Here is a 21,202-nt window from a genome sequence, read left to right as displayed (position 1 = left end):
ACTGCTAAGTAGTTAGTAATCGCAATATTGCGAATACATCGGTCGCAATTTTAAGAAGCTAAGATTCACTCCCAGTAGGCGGCGGCTTAGCGTGTGTAACTCTGCTAAAATCGCCTTGCGAGCGATCAACTCGGAATGAGGGCCATGGTTTCAGGGGCCCTGCACCATCCTCTTGTCTACAGCTATGCAGGCAGACAGGCAGGCATGACCACCATCAGATAAAAAAGGTGGTACATTTGTATAGGCACAAACAGACAAGGTGGCCGCTGTGTCTGCTGCTCAACTTCCCCCTAACGCTGATGTGCGGGATAGAAGATAGGAGCCTGTGTATTAAACCCTTACAGTACCTACATATCTCCCAGCCTGGGGCTATCAGTGTTCTAGAATCTGGACAAAGATAATCATCTTCTCTGACAAAACAACAACAGAACACAACTGTGCCAGGGAGAAAGTCACTGTGCTATTGCATCTGTCATCAACATGTACTTCTTATTGGGAGGAGCTATCTCTCTCCCTCTTTCTCTATACATATATATATATACAGGTTGAGTATCCCTTATCCAAAATGCTTGGGACCAGAGGTATTTTGGATATGGGATTTTTCCGTATTTTGGAATAATTGCATACCATAATGAGATATCATGGTTATGGGACCTAAATCTAAGCACAGAATGCATTTATGTTACATATACACCTTATACACACAGCCTGAAGGTCATTTTAGCCAATATTTTTTACAACATTGTGCATTAAACAAAGTGTGTGTACATTCACACAATTCATTTATGTTTCATATACACCTTATACACACAGCCTGAAAGTCATTTAATACAATATTATTAATAACTTTGTGTATTAAACAAAGTTTGTGTACATTAAGCCATCAAAAAACGAAGGTATCACGATCTCTCACTCAAAAAAGTCCGTATTTCGGAATATTCCGTATTTCGGAATATTTGGATATGGGATACTCAACCTGTATATATATACATTTATATATACAGTATATATACAGTATATATATATATATATATATATATATATATATTACCAGTAATCAGGGTTGCCTACCCTCCTGCAGCTTCCTTTTTTTAAGTGAGCTTCCCGGTTTTCACGTACTGTTTGGTGAAAATGCGGACTGCACATATGCGAGTCTGGAATGTAGGGGGCAGTGCCCACACATGAGACACACAGTGTGTAATGCCAGCCACCGCGGGGTTGTCGGTAGCGGTGGCCAGCCGGAGAGGAGAGGCAGCAGCAGCAGTGGTGCCACTGTACTGTAATGTAATAGGTCCTGTGTGTACTGCGTGTAATATGGGGGGGGGGCTTTGTTTAATGTAATGTACAGTAATATGGTGCTGTGTGTACTGCGTGTAATATGGGGGGGGGCTTTGTTTAATGTAATGTACAGTAATATGGTGCTGTGTGTACTGCGTGTAATATGGGGGGGGGTTGTTTAATGTAATGTACAGTAATATGGTGCTGTGTGTACTGGGTATAACATCAGAGTAGTGGGGCTGTGTATTAAGTAATGTAATATGTTGCTGGGTGTAATATAGGGAGCTTTGTTTACTGTTATGTAATATGGTGCTGTGTGTACTGGATGTAATATGGGGGGATGTGTATAATGTAATGTATTATGTTGCTGTGTACAGGGTGTAATGTGGTGATGGGTGTAATATTGGGCAGGAGGGGGCTGTGTATAATGTAATGTTATATAGTGCTTGGTGTAATATAGGGCGGGCTGTGTGTAATGTAATGTACAGTAATATGGTGCTGTGTGTACTGGGTGTACTATAGGACGGGGGGGGGGGGGGGGGGGCTGTGCATAATGTCCTGTAATATGATGCTGGGTGTATATAGAGGGGAGCTGTGTATAAAGTAATGTAATATGGTACTGTGTGTACTTGGTGTAATATAGGGAAGGGGGGATATGGATAATGTATTATTGTGCTGTGTGTACTGGGTGTAATGTGGTGCTGGGTGTCATATGGGGAGGGGGGCTGTTAATAATGTAATGCATACTTCTAAAATGTCCCGATTTTGGTGGGACAGTCCCATATTTTTGGGACTGTCCCGCTGTCCCTCCTGCAGATCGTAGTGTCCCATGGTGGGGGGTAGTTGGGAGTCTCCAGTCACTAGCTGCAGCAGCGGTGAATCGACGCTCTTCACATGCGCACATCGTCTATTCACGAAAGTCAGAGGTACTGGGGGCATTCCAGCAGCTCATAGAGGGCTGGGCATGCCCCCACAGTGATGGAAAAGGTGGGCGTGGCTCACGATAGCAGTAGTCCTGTGAAGCCACCCCCCTTTTCCATAAGCCACGTCCCACATCCGAGGGGGACATTTGTTGAGAGGTATGGTACTGGGTTTAATATGGGGAAGGGAGGATGTGTATAAAGTAAGTATTATGGTGCTGTGTGTACTGGGTGTAATATGTATGTATATATGGGTGATATATGTATGTGTATACAGTGTGTGTATATAATATAAAAACACACAATGCCGAAACAAGTGTACAGTACATAGATTTTCTGTTTGTCTGTCTCTTCTCATTCTGCTACCACCTGGAATCTCCCCGGGATTGGCTTTTTTCTATGTGTCCGCCCCTCCCACATAACTCACCATACAACGGGGGCGGGAGAGTGGCGCAAATCCTGTGGGGTTGGCGGCGGGTCATCATGCGGGCTCAGTGGTGGCTGCGGTCTGCAGAAGGTCGTCCTGTGGGCTCGGCGGTGGCGGGTGATCCTGCGGGCTCGACGGTGGCTGCGGGCGGCAGCTGACTGCGCAGCGTGACCAGTTACTGCACGTCACACTGCGCAGGGGGAGCCAGGAGGATGTAGCCAGCCAGCATCTGAGCGTCCTGAAGATGCTCAACGCTGCCCGGCTTTTAAAACACTAAGGGCCGCCTGATCCCTCAATCCCCGGGATTGGAGCTTTCAATCCCGGGGGGATTTTTGGCCTGGATCCCACCGATCCCGATCCTGGGATTGGCCACCCTAGCGCAGATCAGTCTCTGCCACAGTGGAGCTCTCAATCGGTTTCCTTACCACATTACCACATATACACACACAGTAGGGCTAATTTTTGGACAGAAACCAATTAACCTACCAGGAGTCTCATGCCATATCGCTAAATTATTTTCAGCCTCTCACTGATTTTTGTCCTCTAGATGCAACAACTTTAATTGAATTAAATATTATGTTTGCTAAAATGTTGGCTGACAGTATTTATTTTTATAAAATTGTAATTAAAATTATACTTTCAAGGTTTCAGGCAAAGCATGCTACTCATATTTATTCATTCTGAGATGTAGAAATCTCATGATGTTGGCTGAATGAAATGGAATGGAAGTGGCAGGGGAGGGGATGTGTGCAAATAATAAGCAATTATGCAGCAAATAAAGTTAATTAAATATACAAAAATTAGTGGGTGCAAAATATTCACTGAATCAGACCAGCCAATAAGAAATTACTTATCTGTCTAGTGCAGTATGAAAATGACTGTGTTTGATTGGCTGAAACATTTTAGTGTAAAGTTTGCACTTAACTTAAATGTTGGTAAATTAGCTCTAAAGTCTTGCAGAACAGTACTAATTTGAGAGCTCTGTCCAGCTGATCGGTACTGCATTTGCGGCTGGCGAGGTATGTTACAGGTGTTGATCTACAGTATATCAGGTGAGAGAATAATTTTTTAAATCACACCTTTCTGACCTGCACAAGCAATACACTTGGACAGAACACTTTTGAGCAGTGGTGCAGAGAGTACCAAAATACAAAGTACAATGTACCAAGGTGATTTATGGTATTGGCAGATAAGGCAACCATCCAGGGACCCATGGACCTATGGCCACTCCCCATATACAGTATGGTTCCATTTGAGCCAAAGTGTGCATCACATTCCCCCAGGCCGTAGAGAGTGGTGTGGGGCAAGGATATTGTAGGGGGTGTGGAATAATCAGAGGTGTGGCCATACACCCTAAGAACAAGTGTTATAAAAGATTAGATGAGGCGCAGCAGGAAGGGAGAGCCATGATCAGTGTGATCGCTCCCTCCCTTCCCCCCAGCAGGCAAAGAAGACTGCTGCTACGCTCAACGGCAGCAGCTTCCCTGGACCCACCACAGACCAGCACATGACTGCATGTAGTGGGCTGGGAAGAGAGGCTGCTGCTGCTGACAGATGGGAGGTGGACCCGGACCCACGCCAGACTCCTCCAACAGGCCAAAATCTGGGCAATTGGTATCCCCCCCACACACACACACATACCGACACCATCTGCGCCACTGCCCCCAGGTTAAAATACTCCTAAACTGTAAGCTCAGTACTGGCAGTTGCATTTTTTTAAAGGAACTGGTGTGTGCAGCCTGTGGGAGTGGGCCTACCAAAAATGTAGAACTATTGCCTTTATTTATCAATGAGTGATAAATTTCACTGTGAGTGATAAATTGCACCAGCCAATCAGCTCCTAACTTCCATGTCACAGGCTGTGTTTGAAAAATGGCAGACAGAAGTGGACTGGCTGGTGAAATTTATCACTCACAGTAAAATGTATCACTCATTGATAAATAAGGGCATATGTTACGTACTGTAGCATGAGAAGCCAGGTGCAAGCTCTCTCAAACAAAGGTGTGTCAAATGAATGAATATGGTGCCACTAACATCCTAATTCTGCATTGTGTGTTTTGAGTTATACAGTATTAATTTTAAACATTTAGGAGCTATATCTTTGTATAAGGTTGTAGAAATACATATTTCAAGATAATGTGTGGTGCTTACTGTAAATAACTGAAGTGTTTAGGAACAATATTGGAACAATACCTGCAGCTGTGTCTAGTAAAGTGATCTTTAAACACTTGCCTGTTGTGGTCACATAAGATCCAAGCTAAGCTGGACTTCCCCTGCGAGCGGTTGCTGAAAGCTATATTTCCACTAGCTGATGGCTCAGTACCCTTGGTTGACGTGGCAACTGCCCCCAGCCTCCACCTGCCAGCCGAGCTGGCTGTGTACCATATAGGGTTACCACCTCATCCCTTTAATTCTGAACACATATTAATTACACGGGTTCTGTGGCTGGCTGACTTCAAGACTCCATTTCACCTGGTTTTAATCAGCCACAGAACCTGTGTAATTTATATGTGTCCAGAATTAAAAGGATGAGGTGATAACCCTAGTACCATAGGAGCTGGATTAGAGTCTTCTTGCATCTCAAGCTGCAGCTTCCCTTCTCCTCCCCTGGCTACAGGCACTGCCAGGGGCTGGCTGCAATAGGCAATCCCTCGGCAGGGCTGCACTGAAGAAGCCTCCTCCCTCCCCCTGGTCTTTCCCCCTCTCACTAAGCAGGGATTGATGGCGGATCCTGCTGGACTGTGAAGTTATGTTGTATACCGTTAATAAAAAAAAGTTTATGGCGTATGTATTTATACTGTATATCCATCAGTAATAACATAAAAAATCACCTGCCTAATATTGTGTAGGTCCCCCAAAACAGCCATGACCCATCAAACCATGGGCTCCACACGACCTCTGAAGGTGTCCTGTACTATCTAGCACGAAGATTTTAAAAGCAGTTCCTTTAAGTCCTGTAAACTGTGCGGTGTGGCATCCATGGCTCAGACTTGTTTTTCCAGCACATCCCAAAGATGCTCGATTGTATCGAGATCTGGGGAATTTGGAACCGAAGTCAACACATTGAACTCTTTGTCATGTTACAGGCCACATTATCCTGCTGACAGAAGCCACTGCCATCAGAAAATACTTTGCCATGAAGGGGTGTTATTGGTCTTCAACAATTTTTAGGTTGGTGGTAGGTTTCAAAGTAACATCCACATGAAAGCACTACCCACAGATTCCCAGCAGAACATTGCCCAGAGCAACACACTGCCTCTGCCGACTTCTCATAGTGCATCCTGGTGCCATTTCTTCCCAAGGTAAACAACACACACACGTCCCTCCACATTATGCAAAAAAAAAAAAAAAACCAGGATTCATTAGAGCTGACTTTCTTCCACTGCTCCAGTTCTGATACAGACATGGGCCATTAGAGGCGCTTTTGGCAGTGAACAGGGGTCAGCATGGGCACTCTGACTGATCTGTGGTTATACAACCCCATACTCAGGAAGCTGCGATGCACTGAGTGTTCTGACACCTTTCTGTTGTAGCCAGCATTAACTTTTTCAGCAATTTGTGCTACAGTAGCTTTTCTGTGGAATCAGACCAGATAGGCTAGCCTTCGCTCCCTGCGCACATCAATAAGCCTTGTGTGCCTTTGACCCTGTCACTGCTTCAGGGGTTCTTTTGTCTTGACCACTTTTCATAGGTTCTAACTACTGCATAAAAGGAATACCCCACAAGACCTGGCATTTTGGAGATGCCCTGACGTAGTCGTCTAGCCATCACAATTTGTCTCAGATCCCTCCCATATATTCCTGCATCCAATTCAATTGATAACCAATGTGTGTTCAAGGCCAGGGCACGGGACCCTCCCACCCCTCCCCCAGGGTACGGGCCCTCCCCCCCCCTCCCCCCAGGCCAGCACAAGACAACCGCCACAAGGCATTACACCCGTCAGAGGTTTAAGGTTTAAAAAGTGTTACATTAGTAAGAAACAGCAGCTACAGCATGTGGTCAGAGTGTTACATAGGTGAGAGGTAATAATTGGAATGTTAAAAAGTATTGCATTGGTAAAGAAAACAATTTAGGTGCTAAAAAGCTGCTAGATTGTTACAATATGATGCCCCAAAGCCAGAGCCGGCCCTAACCAATATGATGCCCTAGGCAAGATTTTGGCTGGTGCCCCCTAGCACCGCCACTAGTTCTGCAGAAGATGCCTGGCATGAGTCACTTGGCAGCTCTGCTAATGTCAGGCGCCTTTTGTTTATGAAAATGCATCTTATTTGCATTACTATATGGCTAGGGTGCACAAGCAGCTTTTGTTGATTAAAATTATATGCAGCATGCCTACAGTATGTTCTGTGTGTGACTGCGGCTGTATCTGCATATGAAATGCTACATTACAGTGATTTCCAGAAATACACTGCAATGTAGCATTTCGTATGCAGATACAGCCGCAGTCACACACAGAATATAGGCATGCCACATATCATTTTAATCAGCAGAAGCTGCTGGTGCCCCTAAGCATACCAAATGCCCTAGGCAGTTGCCTAGTTTGCCTATGCCTAAGGCCGGCTCTGCCCAAAGCAGCCAGGCCACACCAGCCCCAGGGGCTTTGCACCCTGTTCTCATCCGTAAAACTACCAAATTGTATACAGTTATTCAGAAATTACCATTCTTAAGGGGGGTACTCACGGAGAGATCCATGCTTAAAATCTAAGCAATCTGACTAGATTGCTTAGATTTTAAGCACAGGTCACTCGTGTGTACCCCCCACAGCGATAGCGCCGCACATCGCTATCGCTGGTGCTAGATTGAGCCTGCATGCAGGCCAATCTAGCACGTCGCTCATTTCACCCACTGGGTGAAATGAGCGGCGCCCCGTCCTCCCCCGCATCGCTCAGCACACATCGCGCTGTGCTGAGCGGCAGGAGAGATGTGTGCTGAGCGGTTCGCTCAGCACACATCTCTCCCATGTATACCAGCCTTAAGTGCTTTTTCCAATATACAATCTGTAAATGCTAGAGATCCATGCTAATTAAAAACACTCTCTTCATCAATGTCTTTGATCAACATTTGATCAGCGAATGCGCAGAGCCCCGGCAGCACTCATAGCACATTTCAGGGACTGGTTCCCTTTGGAGCCCCTGTCCCTGAGAGTGTTCAGTTATGAGTCCAGCTGTAAAAACTGCATATTGCAATGCGATTCTGGGCGCTAATATGCAATTCTTGATAAATGGACCCTAAAGTGAGACTGGTGGAGAGTCGCAAGCAAACATGTTTTGTAGAAAAAACAAAGAAAAGGCGCCCTACTGATCCTAAGTTGAAATGCTGTCTGCTGCTCTCAAGGGAAAAGGGTATTAGCACACCCTAGACAATTAGAAAAAAAGGAAAAGAGAGAGCGCAGACAGACTACTTATATATTTGAACAAATTTATTCATAAAATATGTTAAATCACAATCAGTTAAAAATTGAAATTGATTAGAGCTGATAATAATTAAATTCAACAAAGAATCCACACTCAGCATATAATATATAATATATAATAGTCCCGCAATACTAGTGCACTAGTAGATGACACAATAACCGGTATATGATTTTTAATAGAACCAATGATCCATCAGTCTAATATAATTAGTATGGCAAATGACTTGATATGGAATTATTTATATAGCACTTTAGAAACAGTTCCAAACTGGATGATTTCTTTTAATCTGTGTAGCAATGGTCTTCTTGCTAATAAATATACCGGTTCAGTGAAGGTATCATACTCAAATTACGTGAAGTGAAGTATAGGTGCTCCGTCCGTCACTCTCTCACTGTGACCGGTAGCCGGAGCTAGATTGCTTACCGCTTCCACAGATGTCCCAGCGGCACTGACCATGAACCGGGCGCTGCTCTTTCTGGCGGCTCGACCTCCTGTTCTCCTGTCGGATCAGTATGGCAGGATATTTCATCCACTGCCGCCTCCAAAATGGATCGATGGTGCTCTTAATGATTTGAGCGCTGTAGATTCCAGATAGATCAAATGAAAGCCACGGTCCCCGTATGGCAAGCGGGACCAATGCAGGTGGCTACGGAGCTGGTCAATCAATTCCGGCAGAGATTAAAGGTGTAAATTAGATAACTCGTAGGACTGACGAGTGCCTGGATCCTTTGAGCCCTGACGCGTTTCTCGACCGACAACGCTGGTCGTTTCCTCAGAGGGTTGAAGAAGGATCTTTAGATTTATTGAACTGCACATGCTCTATAGTTGAGGGCACACATCTATGGGCAATTCCGAATTGTATGCCTTTCAGTCAATACTCCACTTGTTACTGGGCGTAACTACAGCATTTGCATGTAGGATAACCTGTGTTAGAGTGTGTTGAGGATGTGCTGTGCTGTATGTATGCAGAGTCATCAGATTTCACATGGATCTTTTGCTCCAGGAGTAGGGTTGCATATCTCCCAACTGTCCTGATTTTCGCAGGACAGTACCATTTTTTGGGCTGTCCTCCTGTCCCACCCATGGTCCCACAGTGGGGGGGGGGGGGGGGGGGGCAGTTAGGGGGCTCCTGTCATTCTCTGCTCTGCCTAGCAGAGCAGCGGTCAATAGACACTGTGCGCATGCACAGTGACGGAAAATGGGGGCGTGACTCGCAATCGCGGCACTCCTGCAAAGCTACGCTCATTTTCTATAGGCCACGCCCCTTGTTGCTCACACATGGCACAATGGAGTCCTACGTTGTCAGCTCCTGATGTTGGGAGGTATGTGGATGGTGCAAGTGTATGCTGATGATGGCGAAGGCTATTTGAACAAGAGAATTGCTGAGATGCGTACAACTCATACTGATGAATATCTGCATTCAGATCTGTGCAGGCAGTACAAGTGCAATTGCAGCTGACTTGCTTTCAACCCCAGTGTGTGGTCACAGCCAGCAAGCATAACATTTTAACAATTGTTTGTTACTGAAGGCCAAAGTCTGCCCTGTTCCTTGGCCCAGCCTGCCCCTAACAAGCACATTGTCATTTCAAAACACTGGGGATATACCAGAGAAAAAGACTATTGTTTACCATCATAAGATTCGTAAGAGAAAGCCCATTTCACAGAAGCTTTGGAAATCTGATCTGTCTCTACAGCCACATTACACAGACTTGTGCATGTCAAATCTGCAGACAACTTTAAAATCTAGATTCATACTTTATAGATGGGAACGGCTGTGTTTCAATGACAACTTTAATTCAATAAGGTCAATTATTTTCAATTTGCAAGGTTCATAGTAAATGTAAGGTTAAACTAAAAAATGATTACTCCATTTATTGGAAATCACTGAACACTAGGTTTTTTTTGTTGTTTATTTTTTTGTAATAAGGTCCAACTTCCTTTTGCTATGTGAAAAATTTCCATTACAAGTTTAATTTCACAATGCCATTTAGTACAGAAAATGAGAAATGCATTTCATAATTACATGCTTTTTACATGAAATCCTATCAGCTATATTTGTACATTTGAAAAATAGATTGCAGGTGTTGCTCTATTTTATAGATGTATAGTAATACAAAAAAAGAAAATTACATACTGTAGTTTATTGTTGATAGATTTGGCTTTTAAGTAAATCTTGATTATTCTCTGACTTCTATATAATTATACATCTGGAATGTTTTTCATTCTAACAAAACACCGCCAAAGTCCAGTGAATGGTGTAAATCTATCTATCTATCTATCTATCTATCTATCTATCTATCTATCTATCTATCTATCTATCTATCTATCTATCTATCTATCCAGGGCCGTAACTAGGTGTGTGGGAGAGGGGCCTCGCACATAGCGCAGAGCCCTGGGGAGCGCACAGTCACGGCCCTGTTTAACACTGTACGGAGCATCAGAGCTCCGTACAGCTCCATTGCCCAGCCGCAGCCCGCCCCAGCACAGCAAGCCGCCTCACAGCGCCGGTTCTACCATTAGACAGAGTACGAGGGTGCTGCTTCCATCATCAGTGGGATCCATCGTCTATGTGTTCCTGCAAGGAGCTTTATGGCCTCCTCTCACCTGACCATGTAATCGGACACTCACCCTGCTGCATCCCGCCACTGCCAGGGACCGAGCTCCGCGTCATCTGTGACCCGGCACCAGAGTGCTACCCCGGCCCCAAACGCACCTCGTAACCAGTGACCCCAACACCAGAGCCCTCTAGCTGGCAGTTTAGCGCTGCATCACCGCGGGCTACACAACGACCGCAGCAGCACCGCAGCCCCAGTGGAGAAGTAATGTGTAAAAAGGGGGACGCTGTCTGCCGTAATGTGTAAAAAGTGGACGCTGTCTACCGTAATGTGTAAAAAGGGGGACGCTGTCTGCCGTAATGTGTAAAAGGGGCTCTACCTGGTGTAGTGGCGCTACTGTGCGGTGTAATTTGAATAATGGAGACTACTGTGCACCGTAGTACGAATTGGTATTATTTTGTGGCCACACCCTTTCCCCAGGAAGCCATGCCCCTATTTTTTTGCGCACGCCTACGGCGCGCACTGCCCATATTTGACATAGGGGGAGGCACCAATGCCATTTCTTGCACACAGCGCTAAAATGCCTAGTTACGGCACTGTATCTATCTATCTATCTGGGGGGGGGGGGACAAAAAAACAACAACCCACTGCTTTCTCTCCCTCTCTCAGGGGCAGATTTATTAAGCTTGGTGAAGTGATAAAGTGGAAGGTGATAAAGCACCAGCCAGTCAACTGACATTTTTCAAACCCAGCCTGTGACATGACAGTTAGGATCTGATTGGCTGGTACTTTATCACCTTCCACTTTATCACTTCTCCAAGCTTAATAAATCTGCCCCTCATTATCATATGCAGCTCATACTTATAGTAATCTGTCATTGATGACCCAATGTATACGTATTCCTCCAGCTTCATTTTTTCACTCCGCCCACAACGTTCCGCAGTTCCTATTACACCATCACAGGCTTCTATTCTCCAATCCCATGGCATTTTAAAAAGAAAACACAGGCACATTTATGGGAAGCGAGCAGGCCGGAAATTTATTTTCCCCGGTAACCACCCAAGTCCTTTGCCCACCTGCTCACCCCCAGATTAAAAGAGCAATCAAATAGAAGTGATACCCAAAAGACGGCCCTGTGCTTGGAAGAACAGAACTGTTAACTCTCGCTTTGTGACCCCCATACCCAGAGCTCCTGCACTTAACATAAAGAAAACTGAAGGCCTTCTGGTATGCCCAATCAGGTCAGTCCTTTGTAATGCCAGATCTATAAGAAACAAGACTGCAACAATTGCTGACCTTATTTAATCTGCAGATCTAGCCTGTATTACAGAGACCTGGCTAGATGAAAAGGCAGCACCTATATTGGAGGCTGTAGTCCCAACAAACTACTCTGTCATCCACAACCCAGGACTGGACCGCAGGGGTGGCGTGGTGGCTATCTGCTTAAAAAAATAACTTAAACTTAGGGTCCACCTTATTGAAATTAATCGCTCATTCAAGTGCATTGCTGCCCGGAGTTTGACAGGATTAGGTTTCAGAGTACTTCTCATTTACCGGCCCCCTGGAGATGGAATGAGATTTCTACAAGAAATTGCAGACACTGTTGCTTGCCTGGTTCTGGAACATCAAAGATGGCTCATCCTCTGGGATTTCAATGCATGGGTGGACGATGAGCTCTCACGCCTTGGCCAAGACCTCCTGTGCACAATGAATGGTCTGGGCTTCACACAGGTCATTCCTTCTGCCACACATAAAAGTGGTCACACTCTTGATCTTGTCTTTCAGATTAGATTAGAAGTCACTGACCTAAAAATAAACCCAGTCATCTGGTCAGACCACCACTCCCTTTGGTTCGCAGTTGCAACCCCTCCAATAAGATCTCTGCCCTTGGAGTTGAACAGGTATCGTCAAAGGAGGGGTTTGACTCCCCAGGCTCTTGCAGCAAATCTGGATTTCTCTGCTATACTGGGTGCATGTGAAGATCCCTGTTCCCCAGTCCGTTATTATAATAGGGATGTTATGGCTGCAATTGATATTATCGCCCCTGTGCGTATAAGACCTTGTAAATCACACCGCCGAGCTCCCTGGTTTGGCAACAGTGTTAGTGAGCTCAAGAAAAGGGGGCGTAGACTGGAAAGACGATGGAGGAAGACTAACCTAGTGGATGACAAAATAAAACTAATAAAGCATAACGAAGAATATCAATCGACAATCACTCGTAAGAAATCACAGTTCATGTCAAATGAGATCACGGCAGCAAACAATAGGCCAGCTCAACTTTTCCGCACAGTGGAGATGCTCTGCAAGCCAGCATGCCTGCAGACTGATGAAACCCTCTTCCAGGCAAGATGCAACGAGTTTGCAAACTTCTTTGCAGATAAAATATCCACCATCCGGGCTGGAATCTCCACAGTGCCATCAAAGCAGTGCCAAACTACAAAGCCTGCCAATATAAGCCACCTGCCTTCATGGACCAGCTTTGACCCAGTGGATGTAAAGTACACTGCTGAAATTGCTCGGATTTTGCGTCCCACCACCTGTGATCTGGACCCGGCCTCAACCAAGCTTCTAATAGGTTGTATGGATATAATTGGTCCTGTCTTTGCAAAAACTGTTCAAAGCTCTTTGCAGACAGGCATTTTTCCTGGACCCCTAAAGGAAGCAATTGTTAAACCTCTTCTTAAAAAACCTAATTTAGATCCCAACTGCATGACCAACTACAGGCCGGTATCAAACCTTCCTTTCCTAGGAAAGGTTATTGAGAAAGTGGTTGCAAATCAACTGGAAATCCACCTGACAACCCATGATATTTATGATCCATTCCAATCAGGATTCAGGAGAAGCCATAGCACTGAAACAGCCCTGGTGTGTGTTAAATGATCTTCTGATGGCAAGAGACTGAGGTGACTGTTCAATATTAATCCTTCTGGATCTCTCTGCAGCATTTGATAACGTGGACCATGGGCTTCTGATTGAGCGACTGATACATTTTTGTGGACTGAATGGCACAGTCCTAAGCTGGTTCAAATCATTTCTCACAGGCAGGTCACAGAGAGTATCATCTGGAGTATACTCATCACCATCAGTGCCATTGCCATGTGATGTCCCACAAGGTTCTATACTATCCCCAATGCTTTTTGCAGTATACATGCTCCCGCTGGGTGAAATAATCAAGCACCATGGCCTGGTCTACCACTGCTATGCAGATGATACACAACTGTACTTGTCCTTTGCTCCGGGCACTGATAACCCAATAGCAACCCTAAATTGCTGTCTAGCTGTGCTCCAGGACTGGATGAGCGCCAGATGACTGCGACTGAACCCAGATAAAACATGATAGACCGCAACATCAAAGGACAAGACTGCAGCATAACCAACCAACTGGACTTACACTAGGGGATTCAGAATTACAAACCACTGATCGTGTGCGGAATCTTGGCATTGTCCTGGATGGTGGCTTGACACTTACACATCAGATATCAGCCACAATCAAATCCACATTCTTTCACCTGAGGAACATAGCCAAAATCAAGCACTTAATTCCCTCAGTTGATCTGCCAAAAGTCATACATGCATTTGTATCATCTCGATTAGACTACTGTAATGCCCTCTACCTTGGTCTTCCAGCAAAAGAATTGCACCACTTACAGCTGGTGCAAAACACAGCTGCCAGGCTGTTAGCCAACCAGCCTCGTTCTAGACACATAACACCCATCCTTTACTCCCTTCACTGCCTGCCTGTAAGATGGTGAATCATCTTCGAGATTGGCTTACTGAGTTTCAAAGCATCACATGACTTGGGCCCAAGGTACCTGAAGCAGCTTCTGATCCCATACTGCCCCACTCGATTACTGCGATCTGTAGATGAAGGACTTTTAGCAGTACCTAGAATCCCCAGTAATTCATCTGGGGGTCGAGCCTTTAGTCATGCGGCTCCGACTCTATGGAACTCACTTCCCTGCACAGTGCGAGAGGCCCCAACTATAGAATCCTTCAAAAGTAGACTCAAGACTTTCCTGTTTACTCAAGCATTTCCATAATGTCCTGTTTTACTTCCTGCTTCTGTATTTTATGAAAAGCTGTTCTGTACTTCATTATTCTTTGGCAGTTAAGCGCCTTGAGTCCTATTGGAGAAAGAGCGCTATATAATAAAATTATCTATCTATCTATCTATCTATCTATCTATCTATCTATCTATCTATCTATCTATCTATGTATCTATCTGTCTAATTCAGAGTTGATCGCAGCAGCAAATATTAGCAGTTGGGCAAAACCATATGCACTGCAGGGGGGGGGGGGGGGGCAGATATAACATGTGCAGAGAGAGTTAGGTTTGGATGGTTTACTTTGTTTCTGTGCAGGGTAAATAATGGCTGCTTTATTTTTACACTGCAATTTAGATTTCAGTTTGAACACACCCCTCCAAATCTAACTCTCTCTGCACATGTTATATCTGCCCCCCTGCAGGCACATTGTTTTGCCCAATTGCTAACAAATTTGCTGCTGCGATTAACTCTGGATTAGGCCCTATCTATCTATCTATCTATCTATCTATCTATCTATCTATCTATCTATCTATCTATCTATCTATCTATCTATCTATCTATCTATCTATCTAATCTATCTATCTATCTATCTATCTATCTATCTATCTATCTATCTATCTATCTATCTAATGCTGGCCATACACTACGTCGATATTGTGCATGAATACACGATTTTGTCGCCTCATATGCTGCATCATGTGCACATCATCCATGTTTTGGGTATGATTACAGTGCTATGCGCGGCTCTGCAGGTCAAACGTCGCATCCTCAGATCATACAAGCAGCTCATATTATTTGTACATACAGCCTAATTCATACCTGATCTTAGCAGCAATTTTTTTCTCTAATGGGCAAAACCATGTGCACTGCGGGGAAGGCAGATATTACATGTGCAGAGAGAGTTAGATTTGGGTGTGGTGTGTTTAAACTGAAATCTAAATTGCAGTGTAAAAATAAAGCAGCCAGTATTTACCATGCACAGAAACAATATAACCCACCAAAATCTAACTCTCTCTGCAAATGTTATATCTGCCACACCTGAACTGCACATGGTTTTGCCCATTAAAATTTTTTTTTGCTGCTACGATCATGTCTGATTTAGGCCCATAGTACCATGGGCCTAATGTTTTGGGGGCGTGGTCCGGGCAATGCAGGCGTGCCCGGACCGTGCGGGAGATGGGCCACTGCGGCTGCGTGATGTCATACGCAGCCACTACAACCCAGGAAGCGACGAGTAGCTCTCTGCCAGCGTGCAGGAGCTGCGCTGGTAGGGAGCTACTCCTCAGGTACAAAAGCATCGCCACCGTGCAATTCTTTTGTACCTATGCTGGAGGGGCAGAGCCAGACATGCGGGGCGGACTAGCCCTGTACTGGGCATCACCCGCATATCTGTGAAACTGATCGTAGATGTGCTAAATTTAGCACATCTATGATCAGATCTGAATTACGTCCCATGTTTTATGCACATACAATGCATCGTATGATTTTTAGTGGCATTTCTCTGGATTTTTTTTTTTTTTGCGAGGCACACAATTGTTAATTTGTCACCCGTGTTGTCCGGGACTGCGGATGTGGGTCAGCCTATCTATCTATCTATCTATCTATCTATCTATCTATCTATCTATCTAGACCCACCGCCCACTAACAGACTCTCATTACTGGTGAACAAATAGAAGGGACCATGGGAATGTGCACCTGGGGGCAAATGTAGGGACGGGGGAGGAGTAGGTTAGTGTATCGGTGGAAGGTGTGTGTTTCAAGTTATATGTAGGCTTTATAAAACCTAAAACTGTGGGCGTGGATATGTTTCGCAATGCCAGTGCAGTGAACAGTGATCGACATACATGGCCTTATCGGCTCACATTCAAGAACAATAGGAGACGGGATGTAGTTGGAATCCCGGTGATCGTTATCCCGACGGTCAAAATACAGACGCTGGAATCCCGACCGCCAGAATGCCGGCAGCGCCACCACAGCTATTCCCACTCCTGGGTTTCCACGACCCAGGGTCCTGTACCCAGCCCTAGGAGCTGAAATTGCTGAAGGTGGTGTGAATAGTGATGTGTGGGTGTGACCTGTGCTGTGGGGCAGCATCCAGGGGTGTCGGTATGTGTCTTTATGTGCCTATGTCTGTATGTGCTGCTCTACAGATGGAGTAACGCTAGTCGTGGCTCCATCTGTAACTAGGCGTGCCTATCACCAAGCGCGTCCCCATCCGGCCGGGTGCGTGCGGACGGAAACGCTCTCCATTCAAGTGAATGGGGAGCGTCTCTGTCGCGGGCGCCCGGCCGGACGGGGACACGCTTGGTGATAGGCGCGCCTAGTTACAGACGGAGCCACGACTAGCTCTGAATGGGTTGCTATGAGCAACATCATCAGTTCTAAAAAAACTCCCACTTTAGTAAAGGTACCCATGAGAGAGTGATCAGTAACAGCTGCAGAACTCGATTTACATGGGGGCGCAGGAGTTGTAGTTCCCGATCCCACCTCTCATAAGAGCCTCCAGTCTGGACTTTAGGTCCCTGAACCCAACTTTCCTCCTTTATTCTACTTACTGCTTCCACAGTAATAGGATCACACAAAACTTTCCCATGTGTGTCTTTGTGTTCCTCCCCCACCCCCCCCACCCCCATATGTGCTTTCTGATCTTCCTTTCCCATATGTGCTTTTTTAACCACCCACTCTATGTGTGTTTCTGATCCTCCTCCCCACGTGTGCTTTTCATCCGCTCTTATTTGCACCCCTATTTCCCCTCACTATGAGTGCCTCTGACCACTACCTCCCCATGTGTTCTTTTGATCCCTCCTCCCCATGTATGACTTTGACTCCCGCTACCCAAATGTGCCTCTGAGAACTGCCTCTCCATATGTATAACTGACCACTCCCTTCCCATATGTTCCTCTAATCCCCTCTCCCCATGAGTTCCTCGGACCCCGCTTACAATCCCTGACCATGCCTCCACCACCATACCAAACTGTGCCTGTGTCTCTGTGGGGTGGAATGGAGACATGACCGTGCTCAATGACATACAACTGTACAACTGAACGAAAGATGGCAGGCAAACAACATTATAAATCATTAGGGCTTCACCTTAAAGGGTTACCGACATCATAACAGCACTATCATTAACGATAACCACTGACTATTTTACTTGTGTGTATATTAGAGATATGGCCGACCCCTGTGGTTTGGTTTTGGATCTATATTAACTTAATGTATTGGCTTTGACAAAACTGCCCTCACATGTTTTGGTTTGGATCTGCATTCATTTATTTCTGTAATTGATCAAAACAGCTCAAATCACATAATGTGGGCCCTTTTTTGTTCCTACAGTATTATTAATCTCAATAGCATTAATTTCCAGTCAATTTTGACCACACCACAGCTCACAATAATGTTCACCAATATTGGCTAGCTGGCTAAACTTATACCCCTTTTCCACTACTGAGCACAGGTCGCAGCCGGGAGCCTGACACAGGTGCTACCCGGCTGCGGCCCGTGCTCAGCCCCCTTTCCCACTGCGCTCAACAACCCGGCATATTGCCGGGTTGGTGATGCTGCTACTGACGCGGCAGGGACGGCGCAGGGAGATCATATGATCTCCCAGCGCCGCCCTTCCATACAGTGTAAAAGGGAGCCGTGTCGCATCGACACGGCTTCCGTTTACACTACAAGCCTACCCGGATCATTCCCGTGTCCTACCCAGGTAGTTACCCGGGTAGGATTCACGGGTCACTTGATCCGAATTTTTGCGGGGGGACCCTTTTCCACTAGCATAAAACACGGGTAAATGCGCGCCCCCGTGCATTTACCCGTGTTTTTTGAGCTAGTGGAAAAGGGGTATAAGCAACAGTGCAGTGGCACAAACACATGGCAGTTACTTCTGTTTAAAAATGTTTTGCAAATTGGTAATGTATTAGCAATGGTATCCGTTTGGATGGTCGAACATGTTATTGTCGACAGTCATTAGGTCAATCACTATTGGTCGACATTGACATGGTCGACATGGACACATGGTCGACACATGAAAATTGTCGACACATGAAAAGGTTGATGTGAGTTTTCTTTAAAAAAAATTATTTTGTGGAACTTTTTCATACTTTACGATCCACGTGGACTACAATTGGGAACGGTAACCTTGCCCGAAGCATGGCGAGCGAAGCGGTGCACTAATTGGGGTTCCCCGTCACTTTACGCAGAAAACAACACCAAAAAAAGTTTTCAAAAACTCATGTCGACCTTTTCACATGTCGACCTTTCATGTGTCGACCATTTTCATGTGTCAACCATTTGTCCATGTCGACCATGCCAATGTCTGTAGACCATAACATGGTCGACCATTCATACTGGAACCATTAGCAATAACAGATCGAACCAAGTTGCAAGTACTTTCAATAGAAAATAATATAACACAGAAATTTTATAAGAATCATGTGTGAAATGTCATTACTCAAAAGTAGTAGTTAAATCATGGATTTAACCAATGTATCTGATTGTCAGGTTTTATTCATTTTCAGTGTTTGGGAGTAAATGGTCAGTTGTCATTTGCTCTCATCCATTAACAGATTTTCATTCCAACCAGCCAGATCTGCCAAATTATCTGCCAGATAATTGTATAGCGTATGCCCAGTTTAAGTCGCAGTTAACCAAATGCTTTAGGGGTTTATTTACTAAGCCTTGGATGGAGATAAAGTGGACGGAGATAAAGTACCAGCCAATCAGCTGCTAATTGCCATGTCACAGGTTGTTTGAATAATGAAAGGAGCTGATTGGTATCTCCGTCCACTCTATCTCCATTCAGGAGCTTAGTAAATAGACTGCTTAAACATTTTTGGATTGCCACAGACATTGGAAGGTGAATGCAGCACTGGCTCACCATGGAGTTTTGCACAAACCTCTTGAGAGGTGAAACAAACATGTCTGCTGACTACCCTGCCTAAAACAGGATGCTTGGCAGTTATGCTATATACTGTACAATATAGGTCATTTTTAAATAGGATCACCTCTTCTACCACTGGCAGCTGCATCTTCCACAATCACACAATGCATTCATTATAGGGCAAATCAGCAAAACATTAGAAGAAAAATAAACAAAGAAATCAGAAACTAAGTCCAAACTAACGAATTAGAATACACGTGCTAAATAACAAGAATAAGATTACAGCAAAAGGAAATAAAACCTTGAAAATATTGTTCTTGTTAACATTCAATACACAACACCCCCCAGGAATTCTTAATGGCCTTTGGAACTGGGCTCAGCAGGATTTAAGACTTGTGCTGTATTTTGTTAACACAAATGTCAGCGTTGTCTGGCCTATTACAGAAACAGTATGAAGCAATAAGAATACAGTTTGTGATTGCCATCACAGCAAGGCCTGAAAGTGTGTCTCTATAGCCAGAAGTATCCATCAGCACTGATAATTTTTAGCTTCAAACTGTCACAGAAGCCAAAGAGATAAGGGAAAAAGGCCCTGTGGCTAAGCTCTGCTCTGGAAAGAAGCTTTCTTGTAAAGAAGGACATGATACTGTACTTCAGAAGCTCAGAAAAGTGGCATTAACATCCGTTACGTTTGTATTGTTCTGCTTGTCTCAAAACATGTCACAAGTTAACCTAGTCACTGTAGAGCAGCTTAAATTACATAAGAAAGCTTGGACTAGTTGTGAAAAATCATATTTAGTTGGTAATATAAAATCAAAAACTTTATTCTTCCAACACTTTAGGGGTCTATTTACTAAGCCTTGGATGGAGATAAACCGAACGGAGATAAAGTACCAACCAACCTGCTCCTAACTGTCATTTTTCAAACACAGCATTTGACATGGCAGTTAGGAGCTGGTTGGCTGGAAATTTTTCTCCGTCCACTTTATCTCCAGCCAAGGCTTAGTAAATAGACCCCAAAGTACCAGCCAACCAGCTACTAATTGGCATTTTTCAAACCCAGCCTGTGACATGGCAGTTTGGAGCTGATTGGCTGGTACTTTATCTCCATCCATGGCTTAGTAAATAGACCCTTACATTCAGTTAGTTGTATAAGCCTCCATCGGTAGCTCATGCTGTGCATTTTCTGGACAGTTACTGCAGCTTATTACTTACTGCCTGCACCTCCAGTGGACACAAGCAGAAATCAGCAAGTACAGTAGGAGCTGTCAGTTTCCGTGGCTAATTGAATCTAGCCCAGTGAGCACAAAAATAATGGATTATAAATTATAAATAGAAACAAAAGATGCTGAATAGTAGTTTTAGCCTGGGGATCATCCAAATGAGTAGCACAGAGTGTGAACACATCAGAGGATGAATGATCAAGCTACTGAGGAAGTGTACCTATTAGTAGACACTAAGGGGAGATGTACTAAGCAGTGATAAAAGTGGAGAAGTGAGCCAGTGGAGAAGGTGCCTATGGTGGTCATTCCGAGTTATTAGCAGCCATGCAAACGCTATGCCGCCGCCCACTGGGAGTGTATTTTAGCTTAGCAGAATTCCTTACGAAAGGAACGCAGAGCGGCTACAAAATAATTTTGTGCAGTTTCAGAGTAGCTTCAAACCTACTCAGCACTTGCGATC

At 44.8% G+C, this 21,202-nt stretch overlaps 1 protein-coding gene across 2 annotated transcripts in view; it reads right to left on the bottom strand.

Annotated features, from left to right (window-relative positions):
* Nucleotides 1–21,202, bottom strand: part of TMEM132C (transmembrane protein 132C) — a 716,061-nt gene that overhangs the window by 595,470 nt on the left and 99,389 nt on the right. The window lies entirely within an intron of this gene.

The sequence above is a fragment of the Pseudophryne corroboree genome, chromosome 1, assembly GCF_028390025.1.
Source record: "Pseudophryne corroboree isolate aPseCor3 chromosome 1, aPseCor3.hap2, whole genome shotgun sequence".
Classification (NCBI taxonomy): domain Eukaryota; kingdom Metazoa; phylum Chordata; class Amphibia; order Anura; family Myobatrachidae; genus Pseudophryne; species Pseudophryne corroboree.
This window is presented reverse-complemented; position numbering and strand designations above follow the sequence as displayed.